This window comes from Phymastichus coffea, unplaced genomic scaffold (genome assembly GCF_024137745.1).
Source record: "Phymastichus coffea isolate CEN01 unplaced genomic scaffold, Cenicafe_Pcof_1.1 PCOF00052, whole genome shotgun sequence".
In the NCBI taxonomy this organism is placed as follows: domain Eukaryota; kingdom Metazoa; phylum Arthropoda; class Insecta; order Hymenoptera; family Eulophidae; genus Phymastichus; species Phymastichus coffea.
Genome location: NW_026706863.1, coordinates 1,806,325 through 1,818,182, shown reverse-complemented (window position 1 = coordinate 1,818,182; position 11,858 = coordinate 1,806,325). Strand labels below are relative to the sequence as shown.

Here is an 11,858-nt window from a genome sequence, read left to right as displayed (position 1 = left end):
GCGAGCGGCGCTCAAAGCGGTCGTCGTTAAATAATGGCGAAAAGCGAAATTTCAGCGTCGACGGCAACTCGTTTTTTCCACGCACCGGAGATAAATATTATTTGACGTCGGAACCCCGTCCTCCGCCCCAAACAAAGTTAAGAGCACGACGGAATAAGCAAACAATTGCGCCAAATGCGAAATGAAAAATTGATTTGCTTAGGGTTAGGGTTGCGAGCGAGCAACCTATATATCAACCGGTCGCGTATCGAGCTTTATATAGTTGACCGTGCGCCCGGCAGATCGCAGCAGCAGCCGCGCGTGGTACGGCGCTTGATCCGAGGATTACAAGCGCCTATATAATTCGCGGACATTTCCAAACCGCCTTTACTGCCAATACTCGGCGCTCTAATCCCGCTTTATAGTGTACGTCAATCGGTCCACCTATTAAACTGTATATTACAGCCGCCTATGGCTCTGCGTGTGCGCATACATTTTTCATCTGCGTGCGTAAACAATCGAATTTTATTTGAATTCACACGTGTGTTTGTCAAAGCTGAAAATTGCTCGGAAAAGAGGACGTGCGTGCATAGAATATTCGAGCGGATGCTAATTGTCGTATTGTATGAGCTTTTCGATGATCAAAGGACAAGTCCTGGATATTGAAAGATGAGTGATGACACGCGTTTACTATTTCAATTTCCAATTGCGAGATGGAATCCGCTGATAATTGGCTTTTGTTATTATTTGTTTGATAATCGCTTACGGATTTTCGTCCGTTTGCTAATGTGAATACATCGTCGTTATTATGTCAATTAGATTACAACTTTGATTTGATTACTCTAGAATTCTACATTTATAAATTTCGCATTCCATTTCGCGTAATTACCCAAGTTGATTAACTGCTGTGACGTCGGGGTCACTCTCAGGTACGCTTGGAGCAAGCGTAAACTCAGGGTTGCTCTGATTTGGCTATCGTGTAACACACAAGCCGGGACGAGCAATATTGTTGCGTTGAGAAAACTGTATGCTAACGGGGAATGTAATAACCAAATGTTATTACGAACACACCAGACTCACGCTTAATGTGTTCTTAAGGGACTTTAATGGAAATTCACCAGACTCACGCTTAATGAATTTCCAAAAGAAAGGCGGATTACTTAAAGAAAGAAAAGGATAGCCAGGTTTAAGATTTTACTTACTTTTATTTTATCAATTTAGTTATTATTAATGTTGCGTTCTCTCTCTGCTCTTTGGCCTCTTTCTCTCTCTATATGTTCTGAATATAGTTGGGTGATTTGATGCTTGCTCCGGGACTCGCTCACTAGTAAAAACTTCTTATTACGGACTTCCTGGTGCTCACTCCGCACTTACTCTATCTGAACTTGACTTCCTCTAACTTAACTGACTGAACTGAGCTTAACTTCACTTAACTTCCTCTCCAGCCTTGTACAGAGCTTTTTATAAGCCGTGGGTGGTTGGGTGGAAATCCCTTTCCTCAGGCCCATGAAGCGATAACGGCTAAATTTTGTATTGGTCGGAAATTTTCTAATCATATCCAGAATTTCTTTATTGGTCTGTGGGCGTGAATTTTCAGAGAGAGAAAGGGCGGTCCCTTTTTAACTTGGGCCCTTTTCTCCAGAGATGGCTCTCGGAGTGCCACTTTTAAGAGCAAGAGTAACGCTATAGCTTATAATTACTTATACATAATTGTACTAAACTTAATTAATTATGACGATACATAGTGACTATTATGAACATTCAGAAAAATTCAAACCTTTTACGATTTATTATAAAATACATTATTGTTCTATTTATTGGTTATTCGGTGACAAAAAGGTGCGCATTATAATGGCTTACAAAATTGATGAAAATCTATTTAATATTACGGATATTTTCTTAAAAATCGGTGGGAAAAAAAAAGATAGATTGCATTTTTATGGTCCCCTTCCATTATCGGCGTGATAACACTTCACGATGTATACGCGATGATCGTAGGCCCCTGTCAACACATACGTGTGGGACAAAGCAGGATAGAGCGTTGATTGTAAGCTTGAGTACGCAGGCTCGGGCCACTATCAAAGTTTATATTTCGAATGCGTTTTCATCGTGGGAAATCAGGAAGGTTCCCACTCCGTTCGTCATATTTAATAATTAAATATAAAAAAAACTAAGTTATGGCTAGCCGTCACACCCCCACACTTAAACGATTGCTAGAGGAGTGCAACGAGGAAGAGCAATCGAAATTTTTATTCTAATTATAAAGATCTTGTCGTATCATGCTGTAATCAAGGTTTTATTATTATTTTTATTATTTTATTAATCTCGAAGATCTTACCCTAACATGGGAGGAACCCAAACGATGGTTTAACTGCTTGAGATTGTGATGCTGGAATCGAATTACTCTGGTTGTGTTGTGTTATTTCATTTTCTGTTGTATGTAGAGTCGGATATAACTCCTGTCCAGGAGCGGTGGCAATATTTGCTGGTGATTCTACATCCCTTTTCGCTTCTGTGGGTTTTGGTGCTAAATGTATCAGAAACGTAGTTAAACTGTTCCATATGGCCCCAATCAGATGAAAAGACCATCCATAAATGCTATGTAGAGTTATTCCATTGATGAGGACTTCTATTAATTTTTTTGTAGTTTGGACAATTAGTATAATTGCAAGTATACCGGCACTGAAAGTACCAAAGGTCATAAATTTCATCCACATTTTGCTCCAGGTATTGATTATTAACTGCTCCATTACATTCTCGTTCATTAACCTTCCAATTATTCCATTACTGTCTCTTATGGTGTGTCCACGAATTTCTCTGGTTACATCATTTATTACTGCAGGTTGCTCCAAGGGGAACAGGATTCTGTTCATTAAATCTTGTAGATCCTTTTCTGTATATATTCCGCTGGTGGCTAGTGAGGGAATATTCTGGTACTTCCAAGTTAATCCAGAAAAAGGCTTAAGAGTGGTGGGAGTTTTTGCTTCTACTGCTCTTGGTAAAAACTTATACCAGTCATCATTAAAGTAAAAAAATGTGGGTAGGAGAGCATTACAATCAACTACTGTCCCATAAGCCTTCAAAATATGTGTTTTTGGAGATAAAAATTTGGTATGGTTGTTATGGATTACTTTTAGTTCAGCATAACATTCGTCTCCTTGCGATACCTTCACATCAACGGGTATACACTTAACGATGTGTACTACCTCTCCTGCTGTCACAGCCATGTATCCGGGTCCTTTCATGAGATTATAGGCAAACTGATCGGGAGATTGACTAGCAATTGCAAGTGCATTTTTCATAATTTCTCTTTCTTGCTTACAGCGATGTACGACAACATCCTTGTACATACGACTTAATTGTACTTTTATGTGACGTTCTACATATACAAATTTAGAATTTACATACGCAAATATATCTAGGTTGTTCATTGATATTTTCTTACTTAGAAAAAATGCATTATTTTCGACAATATAAACGAATAATTTTGGGTGTTCAGTAACTATAATTTCGTAACCACATAGATTACGTTTAGATTTGGATATTAACGCAAAAGCAATGTCTTGTGTTACTAACGAGTATAATGTTTGTTCTATTTCACCTTCAATTTGATTAGCTGTTCCTTCATACAATATTTGATACCGATTAAATTTGCATACATCTTTAGGTACACTTTCCCAAAAAGTGTATCCTCCTTCAGAATCTACACAATGTTCACTACCTAAAATACATCTAACGCCACTACTTAATATTATTTGGTTATTATCTAAATCGACAGAAGCGGTGTATTCTTGTAAAGTTACTTTTATTTTAGCTTGGACAACTACGGAATTCCAGCTTCCATAAGCATCGGAATAACTACCATAGGTACATTCTCCATTATGATCTACACTTCCTGCAAGTATAGCGGGTCTAACCGTGGTTTGATTAACTTTAATATCTCGAAATAGATGTGAATTGTCAAAATAAAATGTACCGCTTTTGTGTAAATCATAACACGTTTGTTGGCTTACATCCATTAAATATTCTATTGCGCCATTCTCTATTATGGAATTATGTGAATGCATTCCACAATAATAAACAGTTCGGTCTACTTGGACTTTACATTGAATCACTTGAGCAGTTTCATAGTTATTTAACTGTAACAATTGAATGTACTTTCTTGTTGCGTTTATTTTTGTAGAAGGCATTTCACATTCTTCCACACTTAATAAAGATATAGTGGTTATATTAAGAGATCTTGCTCCGCAGTCGTATCCTATGATGGCTGTAACTGGATTAGTTATTGTTAAAAATATTAGTGATAACAGAGAAGAATGCATCATGTTTTCGGTTCTGTAATCAGAAAATATTTCATTATATGTTCCTTTTGATCTTTTGTTTGTTTCATAATATATATATATTTTGTTTTATGATTTATCTCATTTTATTTTATATTATATTATATTTTTCCTCTCTACCCCTTTTTCTATTTCGGCTTATTTTCTTTGGTTGATTTGTTTATATGTGAAATTCGGAGTCTATTTGAATGAACTATTTTTGTGCCCTTTTTAGTCTCTATTTTTACATTATGTTTTGGAAGAATACCAACTATTTTATAAGGCCCTGAGTAATGATCCCCGAATTTCCCCGGTTTAGGTCCGGATTTTAAGAAAACGTAATCACCTAAACTAAAGTCTTTTGGATTTATATGTCTATCGTAATATTTTTTTGATTTTTCTTTAGAGCTAACTAAATTTTCGTAAGCTAATTTTCGTATACTACATAAACGCGCAACTAAATCTATTATATATCCTTTATATGTAGGTAACGTATCGCTTTCACGAAGGGGATTATTTGAGGGCATTCGAGCTAAGCGGCCAAATACAACTTCATACGGCGTATGTTTGGTACTTTCTTGTACACAGGTATTGTAGTTTAGGATAGCTAGGTCGAGCCAATCATCCCAATCGTTGTCAAGATCGGTGTATTGCTTTAAGTACTCAATTAACACGTGATGAGATCTTTCTAGGGAACCGTTCGACTGAGGCATGAATGCTGTGGTTTTTAATTTCTTTATTTTGAATCGCTTGGAAATACGCGTCATTAGCGAACTCAAAAAATTTCTGCCTTGATCAGTAAGCACAGCTTTCGGACATCCAAAAACACAAATGAATTTCTTAAGAAATGCATCCGCTATTGTTGATGATAAGGTGTCTGCTAATGGGACAGCTAGACAAAATTTACTTAATTGATCCTGTAAGGTTAAAATGTATTCGTTTCCTTTTATTGTTCTATATCCTAGTTCCACTAGAACAATATCGAAACAAAGACACCAAACTTATATTAATACTATATTTCAATAATTAGAATGATTTTAAAAAAAAGTCTGAACTTCATACTTTTACTAGAAATCTCAATCTAATTTATCGTAATAAAACCTTATCTATTTCTGTGTATAAACTAAGGATTATCGCGAATTATTTTACTTATAATTGTAAATTTTCAAATGACTTTGCTAATTTATCTACTTTATTTGCTAAAGCCCTTTTTGAAATCGTATTCCTATTAATTAGTTTGTTATTAATTTTTACTTGCTTCCTAAGATTTTTAACTTGTTTCTTTAGGGCAGTATTTGTTTTTATTAAGTCTACACAAATATTTCCCAAACTAGCTATCTGTTCAATTCTATGCTTATTTTCTAATTCAAGTTTCGCGACACGTGCGCTAAGACTACGACCGTTATTATTTATTCTTGTGATATCGGAACTATGATTATTAACCCTATCAATTACGGATATTTGACTGTCCTTTAAATGTGTAATATCTTCGATTAATTCATCTACCGTGTCGACTACTTCGTTAGAAAAAGTATTAAAACTTACGAACGGTGGCATTACAACTAAAAGAAAGACCAAAAATCTTATTTATCTAAACAACGAAATTTTATTAAAACTTATTCGTTTGTAGAATTATGAAAACTGTATGTGAACGTTTTATTAAAATTTTATTTTTACAGATATATTGCGGCAATTCATTTCTTAGATATAAATTTTGATTCCTACAGAAAGATATTTATCTTTATTTTTACTTAAACTTTCTTAATTAAACCTTTCATTCTTTGATACTATTTGTTTTTAAAATTATTTATTTTACTTATAACAGGCAATTTTCTTATTTAAATTTTTCTAGTTTGCAAAATTATTTATTTCAAAATTTCTACTTTTATATTATTTTTCTCAGCAAGATTTCCTAAATTTCTTTTAAACACAATACTCTTTTATTTTTACTCCGAGTTTTATTTATTTATTTATTTTTAAGTTTTCTTCCGCAAGATTTCTAATTTCTCTAATTAATTTTTATTGCTAATGTATTTCTTTCCGACTCAGACAAGATTCGTAATATTATCTCAAAAAATTTTCCTGTATGTTATTTTCAATCTTTCTAAATTAACCTTTTTATTTTTAAATACAATTTTTAGAACAAAACATAAATTCAAAACCCTCTTTTTTCTATAATAAGCATTTATTCTTATTTCTCTCTTCAAGGCACAAAAGAAGACTTTTCTTTGGACGAATTTTCTATTCTGATTTATAATTTTACTTTCATAAAAAATGATTCTTCTCTGAAAATTTTTTCAAATTTCAAATATTTTTCAAACTCTTTTCTTAAACAACTTAATTTTCTTTATTTTTCTCTAACTCTTCTATTAATTTACTCATTCAAATTTCAATATTTTCTAAATTATTTCACTATTCTTTATTACAAAATAAATTCCCATTAATTTTCCCAAAATTTTCCTAAGTTCAATCCAAATAAACTCCAATTAATTTTCACTTTCAATTTAACCTATCTCCTTGTTTAACACAAAACTTATTTTCTATTTTCTCAATTAAATCAGTGATTTTCTGACTAATAAATTTGTATTCTTATTCAAAAAAAAAAATTTTATTACTTTATTTTATTCTTCACAGATTTCAAATTCAATAAAATACTTTAAGTAGTATCTATTCTTAATTTTTCTTTTACTCTAACTGATCACTGATATAATTTAAGAAAGGAAAACCCTAACAGTTTTCTTTGCAACAATTTAATCCCTCCGGGGCCTCCAAAATTTTTATGTGACGTCGGGGTCACTCTCAGGTACGCTTGGAGCAAGCGTAAACTCAGGGTTGCTCTGATTTGGCTATCGTGTAACACACAAGCCGGGACGAGCAATATTGTTGCGTTGAGAAAACTGTATGCTAACGGGGAATGTAATAACCAAATGTTATTACGAACACACCAGACTCACGCTTAATGTGTTCTTAAGGGACTTTAATGGAAATTCACCAGACTCACGCTTAATGAATTTCCAAAAGAAAGGCGGATTACTTAAAGAAAGAAAAGGATAGCCAGGTTTAAGATTTTACTTACTTTTATTTTATCAATTTAGTTATTATTAATGTTGCGTTCTCTCTCTGCTCTTTGGCCTCTTTCTCTCTCTATATGTTCTGAATATAGTTGGGTGATTTGATGCTTGCTCCGGGACTCGCTCACTAGTAAAAACTTCTTATTACGGACTTCCTGGTGCTCACTCCGCACTTACTCTATCTGAACTTGACTTCCTCTAACTTAACTGACTGAACTGAGCTTAACTTCACTTAACTTCCTCTCCAGCCTTGTACAGAGCTTTTTATAAGCCGTGGGTGGTTGGGTGGAAATCCCTTTCCTCAGGCCCATGAAGCGATAACGGCTAAATTTTGTATTGGTCGGAAATTTTCTAATCATATCCAGAATTTCTTTATTGGTCTGTGGGCGTGAATTTTCAGAGAGAGAAAGGGCGGTCCCTTTTTAACTTGGGCCCTTTTCTCCAGAGATGGCTCTCGGAGTGCCACTTTTAAGAGCAAGAGTAACGCTATAGCTTATAATTACTTATACATAATTGTACTAAACTTAATTAATTATGACGATACATAGTGACTATTATGAACATTCAGAAAAATTCAAACCTTTTACGATTTATTATAAAATACATTATTGTTCTATTTATTGGTTATTCGGTGACAAAAAGGTGCGCATTATAATGGCTTACAAAATTGATGAAAATCTATTTAATATTACGGATATTTTCTTAAAAATCGGTGGGAAAAAAAAAGATAGATTGCATTTTTATGGTCCCCTTCCATTATCGGCGTGATAACACTTCACGATGTATACGCGATGATCGTAGGCCCCTGTCAACACATACGTGTGGGACAAAGCAGGATAGAGCGTTGATTGTAAGCTTGAGTACGCAGGCTCGGGCCACTATCAAAGTTTATATTTCGAATGCGTTTTCATCGTGGGAAATCAGGAAGGTTCCCACTCCGTTCGTCATATTTAATAATTAAATATAAAAAAAACTAAGTTATGGCTAGCCGTCACACTGCACTAGAGCTTTCGATGTATGCAACGTGATTGAAATATTGATTGCAGTCTGATCAAATTAATATTTTAGCAGCATTAAATTTTTGAACGGATTTCATAATAAATGCGTAAAATTTTTAAATGCACGCCGACCTAATTAATATTGCAGTAAGCTTTTAGACTTCTTTCAAAAAGACTAATTGACACTAAATTAATTTCATCCACGAGGAAAAATACAATTCAAAATTCCCTCTGAAAACTCGCTCAAAAATCACTAAGGATAGAAGCGAGCCTGTCTAAAACAGCCTGAGGCATTTGAATTTTTCACGCTCGTGCACGAGTTGCCAACAAACAAAAAGCAAACATGAGAGAAACAGCTCTCGCGAAAAGAAAAAAAATTGCTGCACTGTCGAAAAATAATTCATCTGCAAAGCGAAAGTTTGCAGCGAACGCGTATGCTGCATGTACATCGCGTAAATAAAGCAAACGTTAAAGGCTCGATTTGTCCTGTTGCTGCGCGGTCGTGCATTTGTGCACAGCATGCCGCGGAGGATGAGAGCGCAAGAAACAAGAAAGCCAAACATCTAATGTACAGGACGTGTAACGAACAATTCGTCATTGGCATTTGCGGATTTCTGAAAATTACAAGATTAGCGTCGACAAACACGATCGACACATTTTATGCGAACGTCGTAGCAAAAATGTAATTTTACAATTAAAGTCTAATTAAAATGGCAGCTCATTTATATGCAAGCCGAGAAAGGCTTCTCAAAAAGTATCCCCACTTCAGAGACCGGAATGTGTAATTTGGAAAGCATGTGTACAGCGCTCGCCTTGATGACTATTTAATAAGAGCGCAGCCCCCTTTAAAAATCTCATATCGTATATATTTTTTTTCTTCGAGCTCATTAATATTCGAGAACACCCCTGAAACGCACTTAAAACGCACTTGCGCGCACTCGCGCTGATGGCGAGGAGACAAAAGCGCGCAGATATAGCCGGCCGGTTTAAGCCCGAACGCTTCCGGAGTTGCCCGAGGCACTCGTGCGGCTGCGATCGAGCGACGTGCTTTTCTTTCGCCTCTCTCGCTCCCTCTCTTTGTTTTTGACCCCCTCCCCCCCCCTCACTTCACCTGTGTGTATGGTGTATGCGTATATATAGTCCTCTCTCTCTCTCCTCTTCGCGTTTGAACTGACGCACTTCTCGTGACCGTCATTTTCCCCTCCTTCGTTAATTTGATTTCGCTTGTCGTTGGTTCAGCTAATTATGAGGATCGTCAAGATCTCGTTTTTCATCTACGAATCATTTTTAAAAATCGTTGCGTCAATCTGAAAAGCGTACTGCTGGTAAATATTTTTTTCAGTTACCGCGTTATTAATTATGTGCAGGTATACGGCGAACGTCAATCATACTTTAGATATGAATGTGATCGTTTTTCTTTAAGATTGTTGGATTAATTGCGTCGATTAACTTTTAATAAATACTTGAGTTACCATGAGTGATGGGAGTATTTATTTAAAAAATATCAATGTTGATTATTTTTTAACGAAATATCAACTTCACGACGAGACGCGATTTTTACAGATATGAGAATCGAAGATAAAGTAACATTTGTCAGATACAGAATTATTTCCTGGTAATGAATATCAGTAATAAATACGGAAATATTTTTGAGCATCATTCATAATTATTTTAAGAAAATTATTTCATTTCGATTACTTCCACGATTACTTCTTTTAAATTACTTATATATTTAGAGTGTTATCTGCCTATGTAAATTATTTTAACTCAGGCCAAAACCATTTCTACATATAGACTCAAGAAGATATACAAGACAAGCCTGGAGACAAGATATTAAAATTTGACATTAAATTTTTAATTGTTTTTAAGAAGTTATTTCTTTCTTGTTATATTACTCAACTATGTTAGTTGACCATCTATTTAAATAGATGAACGTTGCATAAAACTACTTGCACTTTATTGACGTAGATTCATCGAAAACACATTACTTTAAGTTTTCAATTTCTATTTTTTCAATCGAAAATCAACGACTAAATTGAATTTTATAAGTAAACATATATCCCACCTATATTGCTCAGTCTGAACTTGAGAATTGTCCACCCTGTTGCAGCAAAAGTTCAATAAACCTAATATATATTTTGCGAAAAAATGCAGACACTGTCATTTATAGAGAAACCCCATGGTCACAAGACGCCGGTAGTTCTGACAGACCCTATGACGCTTGAGTGTATCCTACCCCTCCGTGCGTGTTCCCCTCATTTCTCCTTGCCATCCATGCGCTCTGGTGCTGCGTCGCGCGAGTTCAGCGAACCCCCTCTCCGTGACACATCCGCCGGCGGCAGCAGCACGGCGCGACGGTGGCTGTAGTGCGGTGCGGCGTTCTGCCTCGCCGCCAGTACACAGAGAGTCGGCTCTCTAAGCGGTCATCGTTTTATTTTTCGTTGTGTTACAAACTGGATCGCCGCTGCCGTGTTTATAATATAGGGAAAGTGCACGTCAATTTGCCCATCGCTGATGGCTACGACGTCGTTTTGTGTGTTCATGAGTGTTGTGCGATGACAAACTAGTGTGTCTGAGCGAAAGATTACCTTTCCCATCCTGTGTCTTTTTGTCAAATTTCATTGCGAGAGAGAAACGCGGGTTGATTGTTGACGTTATTCCTCGGCACACACGGTGACCATCTTGAAAACCATCCAGGTAAGTGTTGCAATTTATCTTCCGATGATATTCGTCATCACTGTTTTTTTGATGTGATGTGCGAGAGAGCAGACAAGGTTACTTCTTGTTCAGTTGGCTCGTCGAATGTGGTGTTTTCGCGCGGACTGTCTCGGATTATTCAGAATTCAAGGTCTTACCTGAGTTCAATTATTTTGATTAATCAGCGCGAGTGAGTGCACGCGCATGATTGAAAACTATATTATGCAAGGTCTGCCTAACTGATGTTAGGCGAATTCCATAGCACGTGAATATTTCTCTCAAGCCCCCTTAATGATCCTTCGAATTAATCTTAGCGTGTCTTTGACAAAGATTAACTTCCACATTAGACGCACAAATGATTGGCGCTCATTAACGAAAAAAAAGTAGAACAGGTAACGAGCTTGTGTATCGAAAGGACGTAGCAGAAAAAGGAACGCGTCGCATCGATCATCCGCGTGCGGAAAGTAAGAGGACCATCAAGGAATCAGCGGTTTCGAAAATTAACGCGCTGCAGCGAAAACTCGCGCCGAGGAAAATTGATAACAGCCATTTGGGAAAGGAATCGCGCTGTGAAAAGCCACTTGATTACAGGCGCTCGTAAATTTAATCAGCCGTAGAGTCGAGGGGGGTTACCTTGTGGATATGCCGCTTTCGGAAAGAAAAGAGGCGAGAAAGAAATCTCTCGCGAGTAAGCAACAAGTTGACATGTACGATGACTCGGCCGAATCAATGAAATCATAAACTCGCGCCCACGATAAGGAGCAACGGTACGTGTGATTAATAGTCCCACCGCC

The 11,858-nt window shown here is 36.2% G+C and overlaps 1 protein-coding gene across 2 annotated transcripts in view; it reads left to right on the top strand.

Moving 5' to 3' along the window:
- Positions 1–10,781: 10,781 nt before the first annotated feature.
- LOC131665520 (uncharacterized) overlaps positions 10,782–11,858 on the top strand; it is a 106,753-nt gene continuing 105,676 nt past the window's right edge. For both annotated transcript variants that reach the window (XM_058937441.1, XM_058937439.1), the window contains exon 1: positions 10,782–11,064. The gene's annotated coding sequence lies outside the window, so the exon portion shown is untranslated. The remainder of the gene's footprint in view (positions 11,065–11,858) is intronic.